The sequence below is a fragment of the Petromyzon marinus genome, chromosome 79 (assembly GCF_048934315.1).
Source record: "Petromyzon marinus isolate PM22_M1 ecotype Great Lakes invasive population chromosome 79, UKy_Petmar_22M1.pri1.0, whole genome shotgun sequence".
NCBI classification, from domain to species: domain Eukaryota; kingdom Metazoa; phylum Chordata; class Hyperoartia; order Petromyzontiformes; family Petromyzontidae; genus Petromyzon; species Petromyzon marinus.
This window is the reverse complement of record NC_133745.1, coordinates 12,740,352-12,764,326: the sequence shown is the minus strand read 5'-3', so window position 1 is coordinate 12,764,326 and position 23,975 is coordinate 12,740,352. Positions and strand designations below refer to the sequence as shown.

The following is a 23,975-nucleotide window of genomic DNA, read 5'->3' as shown; positions in this document are numbered from 1 at the left end:
GGGGTGAGGGTGGATGTTGTAGGGGTGACCGCGGATGTTGTCGGGGTGAGAATGGATGGTGTAGGGGTGAGTGTGGATGTTGTAGAGGTGAGCGTGGATGGTGTAGGGGTGAGCATGGATGTTGCAGGAGTGAGCGTGGGTGTTGTAGGAGTAAACGTGGATGGTGTAGGGGTGAGCGTGGATGGTGTAGCGGTGAGCGTGGACGTTGTAAAGGTGAGCATGGATGATGTAGGAGTGAGCGTAGATGGTGTAGGGGGTGAGCGTGGAGGATGTAAAGGTGAGCGTGAAGGTTGAAAAGGTGAGCGTGGATGGTGTAGGAGTGAGCGTGGATGTTGTAGGGGTGAGAGTGGATGGGGTTGCGGTGGGCGTGGATGGTGTTGGGGTGAGAGTGGATGGTGTCGGGGTGAGAAGGGATGTTGGAGAGGTGAGCGTGGATGTTGCAGGAGTGAGCGTGAATGTTGTATGGGTGAGCGTGGATGGTATAGGGGTGAGAGTGGATGTTGTAAAGGTGAGCGTGGATGGTGTAGCGGTGAGAGTGGATGTTGTATGAGTGAGCATGGACGGTGTAGAGGTGAGTGTGGATGGTATAGGGGAAAGCATGGATGGTGTAGTGGTGAGCGTGGATGGTGTAGGGGTGAGTGTGGATGGTGTAGGGGTGAGCGTGGACGTTGTAAAGGTGAGCATGGATGATGTAGGAGTGAGCGTAGATGGTGTAGGGGGTGAGAGTGGGGGTTGTAAAGGTGAGCATGGATGGTGTAGGAGTGAGCGTGGATGTTGTAGAGGTGAGAGTGAATGGGGTTGGGGTGGGCGTGGGTGGTGTTGGGGTGGGCGTGGATGGTGTTGGGGTGAGTGTGGATGTTGGCGAGGTGAGCGTGGATGTTGCAGGGGTGAGCGTGGATGTTGCAGGAGTGAGCGTGAATTTAGTAGGGTTGAGGGTGGATGTTGCAGGAGTGAGCGTAGATGGTGTACGGGGTGAGCGTGGAGGTTGTAAAGGTGAGCGTGGAGGTTGTAAAGGTGAGCGTGGATGGTGTAGGAGTGAGCGTGGATGTTGTAGGGGTGAGCGTGGATGTTTAAGGGGTGAGGGTGGATGGTGTAGGGGTGAGCGTGGATGTTGTAGAAGTGAGCGTAGATGGTGTAGGAGTGAGGGTGGATGTTGTAGCGGTGAGCGTGGATGGTGTTGGGGTGAGGGTGGATGTTGTAGGGGTGACCGCGGATGTTGTCGGGGTGAGAATGGATGGTGTAGGGGTGAGTGTGGATGTTGTAGAGGTGAGCGTGGATGGTGTAGGGGTGGGTGAGCGTGGCTATTGTAGGGGTGAGCGTCGATGGTGTAGGGGTGAGCATGGATGTTGCAGGAGTGAGCGTGGGTGTTGTAGGAGTAAACGTGGATGGTGTAGGGGTGAGCGTGGATGGTGTAGCGGTGAGCGTGGACGTTGTAAAGGTGAGCATGGATGATGTAGGAGTGAGCGTAGATGGTGTAGGGGGTGAGCGTGGAGGATGTAAAGGTGAGCGTGGAGGTTGAAAAGGTGAGCGTGGATGGTGTAGGAGTGAGCGTGGATGTTGTAGGGGTGAGAGTGGATGGGGTTGCGGTGGGCGTGGATGGTGTTGGGGTGAGAGTGGATGGTGTCGGGGTGAGAAGGGATGTTGGAGAGGTGAGCGTGGATGTTGCAGGAGTGAGCGTGAATGTTGTATGGGTGAGCGTGGATGGTATAGGGGTGAGAGTGGATGTTGTAAAGGTGAGCGTGGATGGTGTAGCGGTGAGAGTGGATGTTGTATGAGTGAGCATGGACGGTGTAGAGGTGAGTGTGGATGGTATAGGGGAAAGCATGGATGGTGTAGTGGTGAGCGTGGATGGTGTAGGGGTGAGAGTGGATGGTTTAGGGGTGAGCGTGGATGGTGTAGGGGTGAGCGTGGATGGTGGAGGAGTGAGCGTGGACATTGTAAAGGTGAGCGTGGACGGTGTAGCGGTGAGCGTGGACGTTGTAGGGGTGAACGTGGATGTTGTAAGGGTGAGCGTGGATGTTGTAGGGGTGAGGGTGGATGGTGTAGGGGTGAGCGTGGATGTTGTAGAAGTGAGCGTAGATGGTGTAGGATTGAGGGTGGATGTTGTAGCGGTGAGCGTGGATGGTGTTGGGGTGATGGTGGATGTTGTAGGGGTGAGCGTGGATGTTGTCAGGGTGAGGGTGGATGGTGTAGGGGTGAGTGTGGATGTTGTAGAGGTGAGCGTGAATGGTGTAGGGGTGAGCGTGGCTATTGTAGGGGTGAGAGTGGATGGTGTAGGGGTGAGCTTGGATGGTGAAGGTGTGAGCGTGGATGGTGTAGGAGTGAGCGTGGATGGCGTAGGGGTGAGCGTGGATGGTGTAGGGGTGAGCGTGGATGTTGTAGGGGTGAGAGTGGATGTTGCAGTAGTGAGCGTAGATGGTGTAGGGGGTGAGCGTGGAGGTTGTAAAGGTGAGCGTGGAGGTTGTAAAGGTGAGCGTGGATGGTGTAGGAGTGAGCGTGGATGTTGCAGGGGTGAGAGTGGATGGGGTTGCGTGTGGCGTGGATGGTGTTGGGGTGAGAGTGGATGGTGTCGGGGTGAGAGTGGATGGTGTCGGGGTGAGAGTGGATGGTGTCGGGGTGAGTATGGATGTTGCAGGAGTGAGCGTGGATGGTGTAGGGGTGAGAGTGGATGTTGTAAAGGTGAGCGTGGATGGTGTAGGGGTGAGAGTGGATGTTGTATGAGTGAGCATGGACGGTGTAGATGTGTGGATGGTATAGGGGAAAGCGTGGATGCTGTAGTGGTGAGCGTGGATGGTGTAGGGGTGAGAGTGGATGTGGTGGGGGTGAGCGTGGATGTGGTAGGGGTGAGCGTGGATGGTGGAGAAGTGGGCGTGGATGGTGTAGTAGTGAGCGTGGATGGTGTAGGGTTGAGCGTGGATGGAGTAGGGTTTGAGCGTGGATGGTGGAGAAGTGGGCATGGATGGTGTAGGAGTGACCCTGGACATTGTAAAGGTGAGTGTGGAGGGTGTAGCGGTGAGCGTGGACGTTGTAGGGGTGAAAGTGGATGTTGTAGGGGTGAGCGTGGATGTTGTAGGGGTGAGGGTGGATGGTGTAGGGGTGAGCGTGGATGTTGTAGAAGTGAGCGTAGATGGTGTAGGAGTGAGGGTGGATGTTGTAGCGGTGAGCGTGGATGGTGTTGGGGTGATGGTGAATGTTGTAGGGGTGAGCGTGGATGTTGCAAGGGTGAGGGTGGATGGTGTAGGGGTGAGTGTGGATGTTGTAGAGGTGAGCGTGGATGGTGTAGGGGTGAGCGTGGCTATTGTAGGGGTGAGCGTGGATGGTGTAGGGGTGAGCGTGGATGGTGTAGGGGTGAGCGTGGATGTTGTAGGGGTGAGCGTGGATGTTGCAGGAGTGAGCGTAGATGGTGTAGGGGGTGAGCGTGGAGGTTGTAAAGGTGAGCGTGGAGGTTGTAAAGGTGAGCGTGGATGGTGTAGGAGTGAGCGTGGATGTTGCAGGGGTGAGAGTGGATGGGGTTGGGTGTGGCGTGGATGGTGTTGGGGTGAGAGTGGATGGTGTCGGGGTGAGAGTAGATGGTGTCGGGGTGAGAGTGGATGGTGTCGGGGTGAGTATGGATGTTGGAGAGGTGAGCGTGGATGGTGTAGGGGTGAGCGCGGATGTTGCAGGAGTGAGCGTGGATGGTGTAGGGGTGAGAGTGGATGTTGAAAAGGTGAGCGTGGATGGTGTAGGGGTGAGCGTGGATGTTGCAGGAGTGAACGTGGGTGTTGTAGGAGTAAATGTGGATGGTGTAGGGGTGAGCGTGGATGGTGTAGGGGTGAGCGTGGACGTTGTAAAGGTGAGCATTGATGATGTAGGAGTGAGCGTAGATGGTGTAGGGGGTGAGCTTGGATGGTGAAGGTGTGAGCGTGGCTGGTGTAGGAGTGAGCGTGGATGTTGTAGAGGTGAGCGTGGATGGTGTAGGGGTGAGCGTGGATGTTGTATGAGTGAGCATGGACGTTGTAGATGTGAGTGTAGATGGTATAGGGGAAAGCGTGGATGGTGTAGTGGTGAGTGTGGATGGTGTACGGGTGAGCGTGGATGTTGTAGGGGTGAGCGTGGCTATTTTAGGGGTGAGCGTGGATGGTGTAGGGGTGAGCGTGGATGTTGCAGGAGTGAGCGTGGGTGTTGCAGGAGTAAACGTGGATGGTGTAGGGGTGAGCGTGGATGGTGTAGGGGTGAGCGTGGACGTTGTAAAGGTGAGCATGGATGATGTAGGAGTGAGTGTAGATGGTGTAGGGGGTGAGCGTGGAGGTTGTAAAGGTGAGCATGAATGGTGTAGGAGTGAGCGTGGATGTTGCAGGGGTGAGAGTGAATGGGGTTGGGGTGGGCGTGGATGGTGTTGGGGTGAGTATGGATGTTGGCGAGGTGAGCATTGATGTTGCAGGGGTGAGCGTGGATGTTGCAGGAGTGAGCGTGAATGTTGTAGGGGTGATCGTGGATGGTGTAGGGGTGAGCGTGGCTATTGTAGGGGTGAGCGTGGATGGTGTAGGGGTGAGCTTGAATGGTGTAGGAGTGAGCGTGGACGTTGTAAAGGTGAGCATGGATGATGTAGGAGTGAGCGTAGATGGTGTAGGGGGTGAGCGTGGGGGTTGTAAAGGTGAGCATGGATGGTGTAGGAGTGAGCGTGGATGTTGTAAGGGTGAGAGTGAATGGGGTTGCGGTGAGCGTGGATGGTGTTGGGGTGAGTGTGGATGTTGGCGAGGTGAGCGTGGATGTTGCAGGAGTGAGCGTGGGTGTTGTAGGAGTAAACGTGGATGGTGTAGGGGTGAGCGTGGATGGTGTAGGGGTGAGCATGGACTTTGTAAAGGTGAGCATGGATGGTGTAGGAGTGAGCGTGGATGTTGTAGGGGTTAGAGTGGATGGGGTTGGGGTGGGCGTGGACGGTGTTGGGGTGAGAGTGGATGGTGTCGGGGTGAGTATGGATGTTGGAGAGGTGAGCGTGGATGGTGTAGGGGTGAGCGTGGATGTTGTAGGAGTGAGCGTGGATGTTGTAGGGGTGGGCGTGGATGGTGTAGGGGTGAGATTGGATGTTGTAAAGGTGAGGGTGGATGGTGTAGGGGTGAGCGTGGATGTTGTAGAAGTGAGCGTAGATGGTGTAGGAGTGAGGGTGGATGTTGTAGCGGTGAGCGTGGATGGTGTTGGGGTGAGGGTGGATGTTGTAGGGGTGAGCGTGGATGTTGTCGGGGTGAGGGTGGATGGTGTAGAGGTGAGTGTGGATGTTGTAGAGGTGAGCGTGGATGGTGTAGGGGTGAGCGTGGCTATTGTAGGGGTGAGCGTGGATGGTGTAGGGGTGAGCGTGGAAGTTGTAAAGGTGAGCATTGATGATGTAGGAGTGAGCGTAGATGGTGTAGGGGGTGAGCTTGGATGGTGAAGGTGTGAGCGTGGCTGGTGTAGGAGTGAGCGTGGATGTTGTAGAGGTGAGCGTGGATGGTGTAGGGGTGAGAGTGGATGTTGTATGAGTGAGCATGGACGTTGTAGATGTGAGTGTAGATGGTATAGGGGAAAGCGTGGATGGTGTAGTGGTGAGTGTGGATGGTGTACGGGTGAGCGTGGATGTTGTAGGGGTGAGCGTGGCTATTGTAGGGGTGAGCGTGGATGGTGTAGGGGTGAGCGTGGATGTTGCAGGAGTGAGCGTGGGTGTTGTAGGAGTAAACGTGGATGGTGTAGGGGTGAGCGTGGATGGTGTAGGGGTGAGCGTGGACGTTGTAAAGGTGAGCATGGATGATGTAGGAGTGAGTGTAGATGGTGTAGGGGGTGAGCGTGGAGGTTGTAAAGGTGAGCATGGATGGTGTAGGAGTGAGCGTGGATGTTGCAGGGGTGAGAGTGAATGGGGTTGGGGTGGGCGTGGATGGTGTTGGGGTGAGTATGGATGTTGGCGAGGTGAGCATTGATGTTGCAGGGGTGAGCGTGGATGTTGCAGGAGTGAGCGTGAATGTTGTAGGGGTGATCGTGGATGGTGTAGGGGTGAGCGTGGCTATTGTAGGGGTGAGCGTGGATGGTGTAGTGGTGAGCTTGGATGGTGTAGGAGTGAGCGTGGACGTTGTAAAGGTGAGCATGGATGATGTAGGAGTGAGCGTAGATGGTGTAGGGGGTGAGCGTGGGGGTTGTAAAGGTGAGCATGGATGGTGTAGGAGTGAGCGTGGATGTTTTAGGGGTGAGAGTGAATGGGGTTGCGGTGAGCGTGGATGTTGTTGGGGTGAGTGTGGATGTTGGCGAGGTGAGCGTGGATGTTGCAGGAGTGAGCGTGGGTGTTGTAGGAGTAAACGTGGATGGTGTAGGGGTGAGCGTGGATGGTGTAGGGGTGAGCATGGACTTTGTAAAGGTGAGCATGGATGGTGTAGGAGTGAGCGTGGATGTTGTAGGGGTTAGAGTGGATGGGGTTGGGGTGGGCGTGGACGGTGTTGGGGTGAGAGTGGATAGTGTCGGGGTGAGTATGGATGTTGGAGAGGTGAGCGTGGATGGTGTAGGGGTGAGCGTGGATGTTGTAGGAGTGAGCGTGGATGTTGTAGGGGTGGACGTGGATGGTGTAGGGGTGAGAGTGGATGTTGTAAAGGTGAGGGTGGATGGTGTAGGGGTGAGCGTGGATGTTGTAGAAGTGAGCGTAGATGGTGTAGGAGTGAGGGTGGATGTTGTAGCGGTGAGCGTGGATGGTGTTGGGGTGAGGGTGGATGTTGTAGGGGTGAGCGTGGATGTTGTCGGGGTGAGGGTGGATGGTGTAGAGGTGAGTGTGGATGTTGTAGAGGTGAGCGTGGATGGTGTAGGGGTGAGCGTGGCTATTGTAGGGGTGAGCGTGGATGGTGTAGGGGTGAGCGTGGATGTTGCAGGAGTGAGCATGGATTTTGCATGAGAGAGCGTGGATGTTGAAGGGGTGAGTGTGGTTGGTGTAGGGGTGAGCGTGGACGTTGTAAAGGTGAGCATGGATGATGTAGGCGTGAGCATAGATGGTGTAGGGGGTGAGCGTGGAGGTTGTAAAGGTGAGCGTGGAGGTTGTAAAGGTGAGCGTGGATGGTGTAGGAGTGAGCGTGGATGTTGTAGGGGTGAGAGTGGATGGGGTTGGAGTGGGCGTGGATGGTGTCGGGGTGAGTATGGATGTTGGAGAGGTGAGCGTGGATGGTGTAGGGGTGAGAGTGGATGTTGTATGAGTGAGCATGGACGGTGTAGATGTGAGTGTGGATGGTATAGGGGAAAGCGTGGATGGTGTAGTGGTGAGCGTGGCTATTGTAGGGGTGAGCGTGGATGGTGTAGGTGTGAGCGTGGATGGTGTAGGGGTGAGCGTGGATGTTGCAGGAGTGAGCGTGGATTTTGTATGAGAGAGCGTGGATGTTTAAGGGGTGAGTGTGGATGGTGTAGGGGTGAGCGTGGATGGTGTAGGGGTGAGCGTGGATGTTGCAGGAGTGAGCGTGGGTGTTGTAGGAGTAAACGTGCATGGTGTAGGGGTGAGTGTGGATGGTGTAGGGGTGAGCGTGGACGTTGTAAAGGTGAGCATGGATGATGTAGGAGTGAGCGTAGATGGTGTTGGAGTGAGTGTGGATGTTGCCGAGGTGAGCGTGGATGTTGCAGGAGTGAGCGTGGATGGTGTAGGGGTGAGAGTGGATGTTGTAAAGGTGAGCGTGGATGGTGTAGGGGTGAGAGTGGATGTTGTATGAGTGAGCATGGACGGTGTAGATGTGAGTGTGGATGGTATAGGGGAAAGCGTGGATGGTGTAGGGGTGAGCGTGGATGTTGTAGAGGCGAGCGTGGATGGTGTAAGGGTGAGCGTGGATTTTGTATGAGAGAGCGTGGATGTTGCAGGAGTGAGCGTGGATTTTGTATGAGAGAGCGTGGATGTTGCAGGAGTGAGCGTGGGTGTTGTAGGAGTAAACGTGGATGGTGTAGGGGTGAGTGTGGATGGTGTAGGGGTGAGCGTGGACGTTGTAAAGGTGAGCATGGATGATGTAGGAGTGAGCGTAGATGGTGTAGGGGGTGAGCGTGGAGGTTGTGAAGGTGAGCATCCATCCATGCTTTCCCCTATACCATCCACACTCACATCTACACCGTCCATGCTCACTCATACAACATCCACTCTCACCCCTACACCATCCACGCTCACCTCTCCAACATCCATACTCACCCCGACAACATCCACGCTCACCCCTACACACTCCACGCTCACCCCTACACCATCCACGCTCACCCCTACACCATCCACGCCCACTCCTACACCATCCACGCTCACCACTACACCATCCATGCTTTCCCCTATACCATCCACACTCACCTCTACGCCGTCCATGCTCACTCATACAATATCCACTCTCACCCCTACACCATCCACGCTCACCTTTACAACATCCACTCTCACCCCTACAACATCCACGCTCACCCCTGCAACTTCAATGCTCACCTCGCCAACATCCACACTCACCCCAACACCATCCACGCCCACCCCAATCCCATTCACTCTCACCCCTACAACATCCACGCTCACTCCTACACCATCCACGCTCACCCCTACACCATCCACGCTCACCCCTACAATAGCCACGCTCACCCCGACAACATCCACGCTCACCCCTACACCATCCACACTCACCACTACACCATCCACGCTTTCCCCTATACCATCCACACTCACATCTACACCGTCCATGCTCACTAATACAACATCCACTCTCACCCCTACACCATCCACGCTCACCCTTACAACATCCACTCTCACCCCTACACCATCCACGCTCACCCCTACAACATCCACGCTCACTCCTACAACATCCACGCTCACCCCTACACCATCCACGCTCACCTCTCCAACATCCATACTCGCCCCGACACCATCCACTCTCACTCCTACAACCTCCACGCTCACTCCTACACCATCCACGCTCACTCCTACATCATCCATGCTCACTCCTACACCATCCACGCTCACTCCTACACCATCCACGCTCACTCCTACATCATCCATGCTCACTCCTACACCATCCACGCTCACTCCTACATCATCCACGCTCACTCCTACATCATCCATGCTCACTTTTACAAAGTCCACGCATAAACGTGGATGGTGTAGGGGTGAGCATGGACGGTGTAGAGGTGAGTGTGGATGGTATAGGGGAAAGCATGGGTGGTGTAGGGGTGAGTGTGGACGTTGTAAAGGTGAGCATGGATGATGTAGGAGTGAGCGTAGATGGTGTAGGGGGTGAGCATGGAGGTTGTAAAGGTGAGCGTGGATGTTGCAGGGGTGAGCGTGGATGGTGTAGGGGTGAGCGTGGATGGTGTAGGGGTGAGCGTGGATGGTGTAGGGGAGAGCGTGGATGATGTAGGGGTGAGCGTGCAGCTCCAAAGCTTTGGAATGCTTTGCCTTTGCTAAAAAGATCATCAGAGTCGTTGGGTATATTTAAGTGTCTTGAAAACTCACCTCTTTAAACTGGCCTTTACCCCTTAGTTCTGGCCGTTTACTCAGCTGGTTCTGTTAATTTCCTGCTTTCCATACACATGACACATTGGGATCTATGGATGAAATGCGCCTTACAAATGTAAATTATGACTGCCTACAGATACAGTATCACCAAATACATTGTATAATAGCCATAATAATCATAACCATAGTAATGAAGATGATGATGATGACAACAATTTAAGTCAACCACTGTAGGACATCGTATTCTGTAGGGTCCTCCCGACTCTACACACACAGCCCACACACCCAAGCGTGTGCCCCCCACTCTACAAGCAGCGTGCAGGGTGCCCCCCACTCTACAAGCAGCCTGCAGGGTGCCCCGCACTCTCAGTGAGTATAAAAGTGTAGGTGTGAATCAAAATGAAATACCGCTAATCCACGTGAACGAGTTGGTAATCCACCGCGCGAGGTTTTAACTTCACCACGCGTCGCTACCTCGCGACACGAGGCCAGCACCCACAATGTCGAGAACGGCACACGGAGCCTGATCACGGGGCGGAGTAATTCTCGGCAGTGCGCACTCGCGCACGTGCGGGGCGGTTTACTCCGACAAATAGTCCGGTCTACCGCGCGTGGTCCTCGGGAGCGGTGGGGCGGAGTCGGTCAGAGGGGGGGTTGGGGGTTGTTGCGTTGTTGCCGATGTGTGTGCACACACACACACGTGTATGTATATATACATACACGTGTGTGTGTGTATTTTACGTGTGAAAGCTTGGGTAATCCATCATCCAACAGTGGATTGAACATGGCAGCTGCGAATGATGATCTGTGGCGGTCGGTGAATAAGGACACCCGCTGAAGTTAGCGGTGGCCGGATATTGAACTCATGTCACTGGATTCATGGTGCAGTGTTGCTATCCGCTGCGCCACCAGTCCACCTCATACAAAGACTTTCGGCTCGCAGTAACGATTATCTGAAACAATTCCGGGCGTCCCCTAGGTCGACTCTGCCTCAAGTGGGTACCTGGTGCGGTGTGTAAACATCGCCAATAGGAAGACAAAGGTGTCCAGGCGTGGTCCTGGCCACAACATACCCTCGTGCGCCGCTCCGGCCTTCAGAGCTGCTCGCTAGTAACACTTCCCCGAACAGTCTGTTAAGGCTATGCAGAGGGACCTTTGTGTTTGTGGTTACAGTGCCATCGATGAGCTCCTCCGACAGGCGAGGCTGCGTTGCCCAAGCAGCTTCTGTTTGGCCGGATAGAAGGGGGCTAAACGAACGCGGCACAGCCTCGAGAAGAGCCGGGCCAATGTGGTACAGGAGGATGTGGAGCTGAGACTTGACGATAACCGCTACCAGCAGGGGTGTCAAGATCGTGAAGGAGGCGACTGGGAACTTGGAGGCGTTCGCTCTTCAGCAACAATGGAGGGCAGAGAGGCGACGCTCACAACAACGCACGGAGCGCCGCGTGGACAAAACGCAGACAATTGGCCCAATCACGTGACCTCGAAGTGCACGAAGCCTGGCACAAGCGTGGTGGTAACGTCACCTCTTTTTGCGCATATGAAGTTTGAATGATCACCATCTGTTCTTCAGAGACTGAGTAAGTAAGTACCTGGTGCGGTGTGTAACCACTGGGCCACCGTTCCACTCACACATTCATACAAATCTGGCATCACAGGCACCAGAATGTAAGACGCACCCTAGATGGGTGGTGTGTCACATGGTGGGGAGATGGTTGGGTAGGTGTGTGTGAGTGAGTGTCGTGCTGCGCTATGAACCCGGCGACCGCGTTCGATTCTCACGGTCAACACCTGTGACGATTATTTAATCGGTGCTAGGCCTCGCATAGGTCGACTCAGCCTCAAATGAGTACGTGGTGTTTTCTGTAAATATCGACACTTTTTACACATCGTTACTGGGAGACAAAGGGGGTCGGGCGTGGTGCTACCCACCTACCCCTACTGTACCGTGCCGGTATTCATAGGTGCTCGCTAACAGTACCTACCCCAACATTCTGTTGAGGCTACACGGGGGATCTTTGTCTTTGTTTGTCAGTGTGGGAAGCAGTGGTGCAACGGTTGGCGCGCAACGATCCCGGCGATCCGAGATCGCTCATTGGTCAGTGGAGTCGTGACGTTGCACTAAGGGAGCGCGCTGATTGGTCGGCAGCGTGCACTGGGCTCGATGGCTGGGGACGTGGATTGTATCATTGCAGAATGCCGCATCACGGTCATGTGGCGATGAGCTGCTTTGGTGTCCTGAAGCGATGCTGCTTCCTCAAGCAAATTGAGTGAAGCTGCCTGGAATCAATGTATCATTGTAATGAATACGGTACTATATTTGGCACATTCAACATTATGATGAAATTAGGAGGCGCAACAAATAATTAAAAGTGTGAGGTTCCTCAATAATGTGGATTTTGATTAAATAAATATGTATTGTACTTTGTCACTGGAGATTTCCCACGTCAGTCCTTTGTTGAAAATGTTTAAATATGTTTGACTTACAAAATGTGACATGCATTTGTAGGGGATGTCCGAGCCATCCTCACACACTCGCACCACACAGACACACAATCTCCGCATTCAACATCGCACACATCAATCACACGCAAAGGAATACATGAGAAAGGGATCAAGGGTTAAAAGGCGCTGACGTCACACGCACGCGGCGTGCTCGACAGAGACGTGGATTAGGAAGGGGGTGGAGTTGGAGGGTTTAAAGGGGGCGCGGTGAGACGCGTGTTCGGGGTTGGTTTGAGGAACGAGTGTGGCTGTGGTTTGAAGAATAAAGAAGTGCTTTACCAGTCTCCGACTCCTCTTCACATTCAACATCAAAGCAATACACTGTAATTATTCTGTTTGGTTACGAATCATTAATTTAAACGCAGCAGCCTTTGTTTCACTTTTTGCACTAAGTGGGTGGCTCTGAAAAGAGCCTTTGTGGTGGAGTGAATCGCGCGTGGCCCGAGCGGATTCACTTCTTTGACTTCGTAGCATTGGACTTGGCCGGACTCTTCAGCACCTTCTTGGTCTCGACAGCTAACTTCAACTTATTGGGACTCTTGGACGCCTTGGCAGCTTTTTTTGCTTCCATGGGAGAGTTCCAGGAAAGCAAAGAAGCAGCGGAAGTGGGGTCGAAAGTGATGGTTGGGGGTGAGGCGGATAGTGATGGTGCAGGTTCAGGCGGATAGTGACGGTGGGTTTGGGTGGATAGTGAAAGTAGGGGGTGGGGTGGAGGGTGGTGTGGTGGAGGGTGGGGTGGCGGGGTGGGGTGGAGGGTGGTGTGGTGGGGTGGCGGAGTGGTGTGGTGGGGTGGAGTGTTGTGGTGGGGTGAAGGGTGGTGTGGTGGCATGGAGGGTGGTGTGGCGTGGTGGAGTGGAGGGTAGTGTGGTGGGGTGGAGGCTGGTGTGGTGGGGTGGAGGGTGGTGTGGCGGGGTGGAGGGTGGTGTGGCGGATGGGGTGGAGGATGGTGTGGTGGGGTGGGGTGGAGGGTGGTGTGGTGGGGTGGGGTGGAGGGTGGTGTGGTGGGGTGGGGTGGAGGGTGGTGTGGCGTGGTGGAGTGGAGGGTGGTGTGGCGTGGTGGAGTGGAGGGTGGTGTGGCGTGGTGGAGTGGAGGGTAGTGTGGAGGGGTGGGGTGGAGGGTGGTGTGGTGGGGTGGGGTGGAGGGTGGTGTGGCGGAATGGAGGGTGGTGTGGCGAGGTGGAGGGTGGAGGGGTGGGGTGGAGGGTGGTGTGGCGAGGTGGGGTGGAGGGTGGTGTGGCGGGGTGGGGCGGAGGGTGGTGTGGCGGGGTGGGGCGGAGGGTGGTGTGGCGGGGTGGGGTGGAGGGTGGTGTGGCGGAGTGGGGCGGAGGGTGGTGTGGCGGAGTGGGGTGGAGTGTGGTGTCGCGTGGTGGGGTGGAGGGTGGTGTGGTGGTGGGGTGGAGGGTGGTGGGGTGGAGGGTGGTGGGGAGTGGGGCACATCGTCATGGTGTGGGGTGAGGAGCATCTTGTTGGTTGAGGATGAGGAGTATAGTGATGGTGGAGAGTTAGGCGGATAGTGATGGTGTTTCAAGTTTCATTTATTTAGGTATAGCCCTGTGAGCCATGCGGCTCTTAAGTCGGGTGCAACCGCAACCAACAAAATATGAATACAGAACATCCCAAAGCGACGACGCGCAACAGAAACATCCTGGAACAGTGGTTCTTAACCTGGGTTCGATCGAACCCCAGGGGTTCGGTGAGTCGATCTCAGGGGTTCGGCAGAGCCCCCGCCACGGAGGTCCGGACACACTTGAATTATTGTGTAAATTTGTGATGACACACACGGCCCGCTTGGCCATCACTGGCTGCAGATGATCATGCTACACTGCTTGGCCAATCAGCGCTGCGGGGAATTTAGTGCGTACTCAGTAGTCAACGTGTGACTGTTGTTGTCGTACGTCGTGTGATTTCTTTAATATTTTATCCATACTAACTATGTCGGGCAAAAGAAGAAAGTGGTCGGACGAATATGTACAACATGGATTCTCATGTATCACGGAACGTGATGGGAGTGAGCGTCCTATCTGCATGATTTGCAACGCCAAGTTGAGCAACTCTAGTCTTGCACCGGCAAAACTAAAGGAACACTTCTTGAAGCTGCATGGAGACGGGGAATACAAGAACACAACACTTGCTGAATTCAGGGTGAAGAGAGCCAGATTCGATGAAAGGGCCACTCTGCCTGCTCTTGGATTTGTACCTGTTAACAAACCGATCCTGACAGCATCGTACGAAGTTGCTTACCTGATCGCAAAGCAGGGCAAGCCACACACCATTGGTGAAACACTTGTGAAACCAGCTGCATTAAAGATGGCGAATCTGATACTCGGAACAGCGGCCGAAGGTAAATTATCCCAAATTCCCCTTTCAAATGACCCCGTCAGTGACAGAATAGAAGACATGAGTAAAGACATCTTGGCTCAAGTAGTCGCGGATCTGATTTCAAGCCCGGCAAAATTCAGCCTTCAACTCGACGAAACCACAGACGTTTCTGATCTAAGCCAGCTTGCTGTTTTTGTACGCTATGTGAAAGACGACATGATAAAAGAAGAGTTTTTATTTTGTAAGCCTCTTACAACAACAACGAAGGCAGCCGATGTGAAGAAGCTTGTGGATGACTTCTTCAGAGACAACAATCTTTCATGGGATATGGTTTCTGCAGTTTGTACGGACGGAGCTCCAGTCATGCTGGGAAGAAAGTCTGGTTTTGGTGCGCTAGTAAAGGCCGATGCACCACACATCATTGTGACGCATTGTATTCTGCACAGGCATGCGTTGGCAACAAAAACCTTACCTCCAAAAATGACAGAAGTATTAAAAACTGTGGTGGAATGTGTGAACTATGTGCGAAAAAGTGCTCTGAGGCACCGCATCTTCAGTGAGCTGTGTAAAGAAATGGGCTCTGAATTTGAGGTACTTCTGCTCCATTCTAATATTCGGTGGTTATCCCGGGGACAGGTGCTGAATCGTGTTTTTGCCATGCGTGTGGAATTAGCCCTGTTTTTGCAAGAGCACCAACACTGCCATGCAGATTGCTTCAAAAATCCTGAGTTCATTCTCATTTTAGCGTACATGGCTGATATATTCGCAGCTCTCAATCATCTCAATCAGCAGATGCAGGGTGGTGGAGTCAATATCATGGAAGCGGAAGAACACCTGAAGGCTTTTCAAAAAAAGCTACCGTTATGGAAACGACGAACAGAGAACAATAACTTCGCAAACTTCCCGCTTCTGGACGACTGTGCAAGTAAGATCGAAGATGTGTCTGGAATCGGAGATATTTCTGTATCCACAGAACTGAAGCAAACAATTGCCACGCACTTAGATGAGCTTGCAAAGTCTCTCGACGGATATTTCCCTACAAGAGAGTCATATCCAGCATGGGTGAGACAGCCGTTCACGTTTGCTGTTGAAACAGCAGATGTCAATGATGAATTCCTCGACGAAATCATTGAAATTCAGCAGAGCCAGGTTCAACAGCAACTCTTCAGAACAACAACGCTCTCAACGTTTTGGTGTCGACAAATGAACAAGTATCCAGTTATTGCTAAGAAAGCCCTGGATTTTTTATACCATTTGTTACAACATATCTTTGTGAGCAATCCTTTTCGAGGATGCTGGACATAAAAACGAAGAAAAGGAACAGACTTTGCTGTGAAAATGACATGAGAGTGGCGCTTGCCAAGGTGAAGCCACGCATATCTGAACTGATCTCTCAAAGGCAACAGCAGAAGTCACATTGATTTCCAGGTATGTAATTTGTTGTGAGTTTATGCATTGTGTTGGTTTTATTCTTTGAACAAGGTAATGTTCATGCACGGCTCATTTTGTGTACCAGTAAAAAACATATCTATGTCTTGAATTTGAAAAAAATCACATTTTATTTTTCACTAAACAGGGGTTCGGTGAATGCGCATATGAAACTGGTGGGGTTCGGTACCTCCAACAAGGTTAAGAACCACTGTCCTGGAATAAACCAGGAAATATTCCACACACACAAAAAACGTATTAAAACGCTGTGTGCAAAAATCACAATGTGGTGCAAGCCAACAACAACAACTATAAGACAAATTTTGATTTTTATTGTTTCATATATTTTTTATTATTTTGTTGTTTCCCTTCAACGCGACTTTACCGAAAGAACTAAGAATATGAACTATAAGACAATTTAGATTAACCATATGTTTTTGAATCACCAAAATAAAGCTATAAAAAACAATGTAACAACAGTAATCTTAGGAACTGTAATTTTAAATTTAACAATAAACGATATACATAACACTGACGACAAAAACCTGCAGCCATAACTGGCAGCACGACACTCCCAGTGTATGATGTGTGAGTGAGTCAGCAGCAGCGTGAGTGAGTGTATGATGTGCGAGTCACTGTATGATGGTTGAGTCCGTATTAGGTTGAGTGAGTGTATGATGTGTGAGTCAGCGTACGATGTGTTAGTCAGCACATGATGAGTGAGTCAGTGTATGATGTGCGAGTCAGTGTATGATGTGTGAGTGAGTCAGCAGCAGCGTGAGTGTATGATGTGTGAGTCAGCGCACAATGTGTTAGTCAGCGCATGATGAGTGAGTCAGTGTATGATGTGTGAGTGAGTCAGCGGCAGTGTGAGTGAGTTTATGATGTGCGAGTGAGCCAGCACACGATGAGTGAACCTGTGTATGATGAGTGAATGGGTCAGTGGTTGTGCGAGTGTATGATGTGTGAGTGAGTAAGCACATGATGAGCGAGTCAGTGCATGATGTGTGAGGGAGTCAGTGTATGATGTATGAGAAAGTCAGTGTCGGCTCCCTCTGCTCGCGCGTCGCCCCCCCCCCTCCCCCCCCCCCTCCGGCTCCGTCGGCCCTCCCTTGGCTCCGTCGGCCCCCCCCCGGCTCCGTCGCCCCGCCCCCCCCGGCTCCGTCGCCCCCCCCGGCTCCGTCGCCCCCCCCCCGGCTCCGTCGCCCCCCCCCCGGCTCCGTCGCCCCCCCCCGGCTCCGTCGCCCCCCCCCCGGCTCCGTCGCCCCCCCCCCCCGGCTCCGTCGCCCCCCCCCCCGGCTCCGTCGCCCCCCCCCGGCTCCGTCGTCCCCCCCCGGCTCCGTCGCCCCCCACGGCTCCGTCGCCCCCTCCGCCCCCGTCGCCCCCCCCCCCGGCCCCCTCGGCTCCATCGGATCCTTCTGTCGGCTCCCTCGGCCCCTCACAAACGGCCCCACCAGCCCCTGCTCGGAGTGCGGCCCGGGAACGCCCCGGGAGCGCACGCGCGCCTCAGGCGGCCATCTTGGATTCGTCTTCTTGGTCTTTGTCGAGGATGGGTTGGATAGTGATGGTAAGGGGTGGGGCGAAAAGCGATTGTTGTGGGTGGGGAAGATAGTGATGGTGGGGGGGATGGGCATATAGTAATATTTGGGCGTGTGGCGGATCGTGATGGTGCAGGTTCAGGTGGATAGTGATGGTGAGGGGTGGGTGGATTGTGATGGGGGAGATTGAGGAGGGTAGTGATGGTGAAGGGTGAGGCGGATAGGAATGGTAAGGGGTGGGGTTAATAGTGATTGTGGTGGGTGGGGCAGATCGTGATGGCGGTGGGATGGGCGTATAGTAATGACGGTGGGTGGGGCAGATTGTGATGTTGGGGGGTTGGGTGGATCGTGATGTTGCGGCGTTTGTTGGATAGTGATTGTGGGGTTTGGGGCGGATAGTGATGGTAGGGGGTCGGGCGGATTGTGATGGTAGTGGCTGGGTTGGATAGTGATGGTGAGGGGTGGTGAATAGTGATGTTAGGGGGGGGGGGGGGGGCGGATAGTGATGGTGAGGAGTGAGGCGGATCGTGATGGGGAAGGGTGAGGCGGATTGTATTGGTAAGGGGTGGGGCTAATAGTGATTGTAGTTGGTCGGGCAGATCGTGATGGTGGGGGGATGGGTGTATAGTAATGGTGGTGGGGGGGGATAGTGGGGATGAGGCGTTCGTTGATGGTGGTGGATGGGGCAGATTGTGATGGTGGGGGATGGGTGGATAGTGATGTTGCGGGGCTGGTTGGATGGTGATTGTGGGGTTTGGGGCGGATAGTGATGGTGGAGGGCACACCGAATAGTGATGATGGGGGTTGGGGCTTACTGTGAAGGTGGGGGGTGAGTGGATGGTGATGGTGGAGGGTGGTTTGGAGAGTGATGGTGGGGGGTGAGATGGTCGGGCAGGATGGAGGGGAGGCGGGGAGAAGATTTTCAGACGAAAATCTTCTCCCCGTGGCAGCGCCTCTTCTTGCTGAGTGAAGGCCTCCCGCAAAAGTCATTATAATATGAAAGGTTGACTCTCAGGTGGCCTCCCACTTCGTAGCCCTGCTCCTCGGCCACGAAGGAGGGGCAAGTCCTCTGGGCCCGCGTCATCACCCCCACCGGAGCTCGGGGACGCTTTGTGGGACGAGCCAAGCAGCTGCTGCTGTTGGGTCCAGCTGCTTTTTTCTGCCGGCGTCGTTGAGGTGACTTCTTGGCTGCTTCCATCTCGAGCCAGATGTCCTTAACAGCCGCCGCCTCCCAGAACCCGACTGTAGGAACTGGCGCAGGGTCGACCTGAGATAACTGAGGCCCGCACAGGCCAAGGCAGCAACAGCAGCTGCACAGCTGTTCATATCCCAGCAGGGGATTCTCGGCTGTCAGGAGGCAGGCGTCGTGGAGGAGGTGGTGGTACTCTGTTGACTCCGCTCCTTCACAGGATTCTGGGGGATGAGTGAGACCTAGGGCACAGTAGGGGGATGTCATCAGCACTGGGCAGTACCTGGACCGTACCCTTAATTATCATCATGCAAGTACTCACATTCGTCATTCAGTCATCCACGTCAACATTCTATGATCATTGTACTTAAACGTCGGCTGCACCCTTAGAATTGCATGGAAAGCTTGTGGGAGGAGCACACGGACCTTGGAATATGTACGACCCAAATACATCATTGCGAGGGTGACCTTGGCTAGGCAACGCATCTAGACGGCCATGTCATCAATGTTTTTATTGTAATTATATACTAATTATATTTTATATCAAAGTAATTGTAGTGTAAATTTTGATTTAAAGCTTTCGTGACTGCAGTAATTCATATTCTTAGCACTTTCGGTAAAGTCACATTGAAGGGAACATAACACAAACGGTCGAAACGTCGTGAGAATTTTTATTGTTTTATATATATTTTTTATTATTTTATTGTTTCCCTTCAACGTGACTTTACCGAAAGAGCTAAGATTATAATTGTAGTGTTCTACGATGGGGGCGGAGCCTGCAGAAGACGGGGGCGGGGCCACATAGGCCGTGGCAGTGACGTCACCAGAGGGCGGGGCTCGAGGCCTGGACCGTTGGCGACAGTTGGAGCGGGGAGGCCGTTGCCATGGCTACCCGGGTTTGTTGTTGCCCACCGACATCGCTATAATAAAGACTTTACTTGTGTACTTAGCGCTCGTTTATCATTGATTTACTTATTTATCGTTACCGAGACTATCCTTATGACTTAATTACTTGTTAAATAGATAGCAACTCGTCACGTTCTTTAGAAGGAAAACCAAAGAGGCAAATTTACACATAAGTGCTTCTGGCAGATGTGGCCACAGGCCAAAGAGACACGCACATTGATGTACTCATCGTCGGTATTAAATTATTGTTTACTATCGATCAAGGACGGGCACGTCAAAGCTATTTGAGGAAAGTGAGTGGTGGTGCTGATTGGTACTTGCTATGAGCACCTGCCCCTAGTCAGAATCAGAATCTCAATCTATATTCATACTGGAGGAATACGATGAACTATACAGCTCGTTTTCAAAGATGTTCAGTACCTTGGTTCGCCTCGTAGTCTGCGACCACTTCGGCCCAAGCGGCTGTGGAGGGGGACTTCGCAGGCTTCTCAGAATCCGGAGTCGAAAGGGAGGGAACGGGGGGGAGGCGGAGGAAGAAAATCGTGAAGCGTGCCGCTAAGCATGCTCCTCATATACAGCTACAGAGACGAAGATCCCCCTGGCAGCCTTGGACCAGTGCTGTGCTGAAGAGCAGCACGGCACACCACGCCTGGCCACCTTTGTCTCCCCTATGCTGATGTTTTCAACGGGGGCTCTTTACATAGGTGATGTTTTAACACGTTGAATCAGATACTGTAATCGTTTTGAGTCTGAGTAGACAAAGAGGAGGCCCATGACTTTTTCACTAAATACCAACCACCGTGGAATATAAATTCGCGCTACTCCTCTAGCGACACAACAGCCCTGCCTACTCCCCACACAGGAATCTACACACACACACAGCAACACTCGCTCCACTCACCATGTCAATATCTTTTCGTGCAATATTCTCGTATGAGGTCATCATTTGGAAATCTTGAGCATCGCAAGAACGCAGCTCTCTGCTCAACGCCTCTGCTCAAAATGGCAGTTAGGACCACGTGACATCGGTTAGGGCCTCGTGACGGCGCGTCGGACAACTCGTTGCGAGGCAACTGGCGATTTGGGTGACGTCACGACGAGTCACGTGCTCCTTGGTACACGAATCAGAGAGGAACCCAGCACACGAACCACTCACACGCGCCTCGCGCACCCTTCTGAACAGACTCTTGGTAGAAGGTGCACACACACACCCCAACAAATACACTTCGTATAACACGCGTGAATACGAATGTAAATAGATGTTCCATTGTCCGAATATTTATTTCAGATACCGACGTACAAATTAATTAGAATATGTATTTATACTGGAGAAATCCAATCAATAACTCACAAACCACCCACCCACCCTCTCAAGTTCTCAAGCATACAATAACCCATTCGCCAAGCCGTGCTGGCCTTCACAGATGCTTGCTCACAGCACCTGCCCTAATAATCTGTTAGGGCTGTTGGGGGGTAGGTGCTGCGGGATCTGTGTCTTTGTGTGGGCTGGTGAATGTGGGGAGCGGTAGTGTCGTGATTAACGCACTTCGCCACGAAGCCGGCCAATCAGTTCGATTCCCGCTCACGGCAAAGACAAGTGACGATTGTCTGAATCGGTTATTGGCCTCGCTAATTCAGCCTGAAATCAACACGTTGTGTAAACATCACGACTAGGGAAACAAATGCGGCCGGGGATGGTGTTGGTCACTTATGCCCTCGTGTACCGTGCCGTTCTTCATAGGTAGTCGCTAACAGTACCTGCCCCAACATTCTGTTAAGGCTACACGGGGGATCTTTGTCTTTGTTTGTGAAAGTGTGGGGAGCGGTGGTGCAACGGTTAGCGCGCTGCGAACCTGGAGATCAGAGATCTCTGGCGCAGAGCGCGCTCTCATTGGTCAGTGGAGTCGTGACGTGATGCTAAGAGAGCGTGTTGATTGGGGTCGTCAGCTTGCAAAGGGCTCGATGCTGGAGCCGTGTTCATAACAAACTCGACGCTCGTGGTTTGTATCATTGCAGAATGCCGCATCAAAGTCAAGTGGCTATGAGCTGCTTTGGTGTCCTTAAGTGCTGCTCCTTTCTCAAGAAAATACCCTTCCAAAAAAAGATACTCGATTAAAACCACGAGAGACCGTGCAGTGGTTGTTTTGGCACAATTCAGTATACATCATCTAAATAAGATGTTAATCTTTGAAACTGCACATTTTTTAAGATGTAATAACGAGGTCATAACAAGTGTCAGATGTAAAACCTCTTTCCATTGTTTGGATTTCACTTCCCCATAATTCGGGTGCAAATTATCGCAACATTCAAATATCGTGTACAGAATATGCTCTTTGTTGAGACCACGAATGAAATAGATTTTACTGCATGGTTGTTCGAAACCATGACTCTGAAATCGTTTTGGTACACAACTATGCACTGCGAAAACCTACCGACAGAAAACATGTTTTTGTAACCAAACGCTCAATGCTGAGAGCGTTTGGTTATGAAAATATTTGTGCGAGTGTGCTGCACGGGACTTTGCCTTGGCTCGAGATTAACCACCGGTCTTGCCACGTCCAGACATGGTGAGGACGACGAGGACACATTGAAAAGGAGACTCGGGCTGGTGTACTTCAACTTATTTATTTCGTTGTCACCGCTCGTACATTACAGCAACACTCATCATCAAACCAACCCAGTTCCACGTTTTTCAGCCACTTTTAAACCTCTTCTCCACCAATTACCTTTCTCCCACTTCTCGCTCTTTCCCGATCCGCTCTCCGCACCAATCCGATCCGAGTGTCAACCACTCACTCATCAGATTGCGTTTCGTGCACGTCGTGCTCACACCCCGATCTCTCTTCCCCGCCCGAGCGTGCCGCGTGCGTGACGTGGTGATCCCTGACCTCCGACCCTTGATGCGTTAGGCATGCGTGATGTCGAGTGCGGAAGGTATGCGTGCTGTTTGTGTTGTGCGAGTGTGTGAGGATGGGTGACACATCCTCTATATCACCGCTTTCTCGGTTGAGACAGAGCCCTCCTCGGCTACTGCAGCTGCTGCAGTAGCAGCAGACGGCGCCTCACGCAACCGCGCATCGCTCGCGACTCCCGAGCAGAGCGCGCGGCTGCGATTCTACGAGAAGAAGAGCCCGGTCCACTCTCACGAGGAACTGGCGCGCAACATCAAAACACGTTTCGGGCAATTACCCTTCCCAAAGCACTCTATAATCAGATCGGCACAGCCGCAGAGAACGCAGGAGGGACGCGATATTGTGAGGGACGTGGGCCCCTGGCTCCCCCTCCGGGGGAGGGTTGATCTCGGGAGAGCTGCAGGTTCCGGACTCCTCGCTCATGTGAGAGTCGCCGCTATCCAACTGCTCACTCGTGGGGAGAGGGCTGCCGCTCCCCAGCTCCTCTCCTCGCGCTGGAGCCCCTCGGGTCCGCAGGTTCTGTTTGGGGGGCATAGCTCGGGGCTGGCGCATGGCTGCCTGGAATCAATATGTCGCTTCTCAGCCACTCAAACGCGACGTATCCGTTCACACAACCCCACGCACCACTCGCACGCGCTGAAGAGGGGGTCAGAGGGCAATGACGTCCTTCGCACACGCGTTGCCACCGAGGGCGGGCAATGGAGATTGTTTAAAGGGCTGTAGGGATAATCCCACGTGTACCCAGGCGAGTCCACCGTCGCTCACCGCGGGCACACGCTAAACAAAGGCAGTATGGATAATTGTGCGTGTACGCCGCCTGTCTACCTAACGCACACATTAAACACAAGGGCGGATGAGTAACCTCCCATGCCCCTGTACGAGTCCGCCGCCGCTCGCCACACACACACGCTAATCACGAGCTATGCGCAGGGGCGAGCGCAAACACGTGGGTAAATACACACTCGCGCACAAACACAGGGTACGACGCAGGAACCCCGGTCGGGCCCGCACACAATGGCCGCCTCAACAGAGTTACCCACGTGCAAATCCCCGTACCACGACGAGCGGACTCACACCACCATGTGCCCGTTCCACACTCGCAGAAACCACATAACAAGGTTTGTTGATCACTGACGATTTATTCCTGGCGTGTCTGTGGGCTACTATTACCCGAGTCAGTCCGAGTCAGCAGGGCAGGTTTAACCTATCTCCCGATGGTCTAAAGCTGATCTACCTCGTCCCCTTGGAGTGAAACTCCCCACTCTCGCTTTCGTACTCACGTTCCGCCTGCGATGCGTGGGCCGTCGCGGAGAGACGAGGCTGCACGAGGTTCTTGCGGGGAGCGGGGCCTGGCTTCGCTGAGACTCGTCCCACGGACGACCCAGTGGCCGGCAAGCTGACTGCTCCGATCGCTCATTTGAGGAGAACGCGAACCCCCATCGTCGCTCTCCTCTCCCATTTTATCCCTCTCTACATCAAAGGTCTGCCCGGCTAACCCGCGTTACCCCACTGCCATTGGTGCGCCCACCTCGGTGCCTTCACAGACGTCCGCTTCCCTCTCTACCCATCAACAGGGGCCGCCGTTGGGCCGTTGCCATTGGCCACGGCGTGGAAGCGTACTTTGCCGGCCAATCGGATGCTTCCCCTGGTGCTCGTGTGGACCTAACCGCGGTGACTGAGTAGCCTTGTCGTGAGCATGCAATTGCACGTCAATTCACGGCTCTGTGGTGTAATTCAACCTG

General features: G+C 53.5%; 1 long non-coding RNA gene across 1 annotated transcript; it reads left to right on the top strand.

Moving 5' to 3' along the window:
* Positions 1 to 10,135: 10,135 nt before the first annotated feature.
* Positions 10,136 to 11,865, top strand: LOC142907449 (uncharacterized). The gene is made up of 2 exons (XR_012931004.1): positions 10,136 to 11,016; positions 11,472 to 11,865. It is a non-coding gene; the product is annotated as an uncharacterized LOC142907449 (long non-coding RNA).
* Positions 11,866 to 23,975: the final 12,110 nt, after the last annotated feature.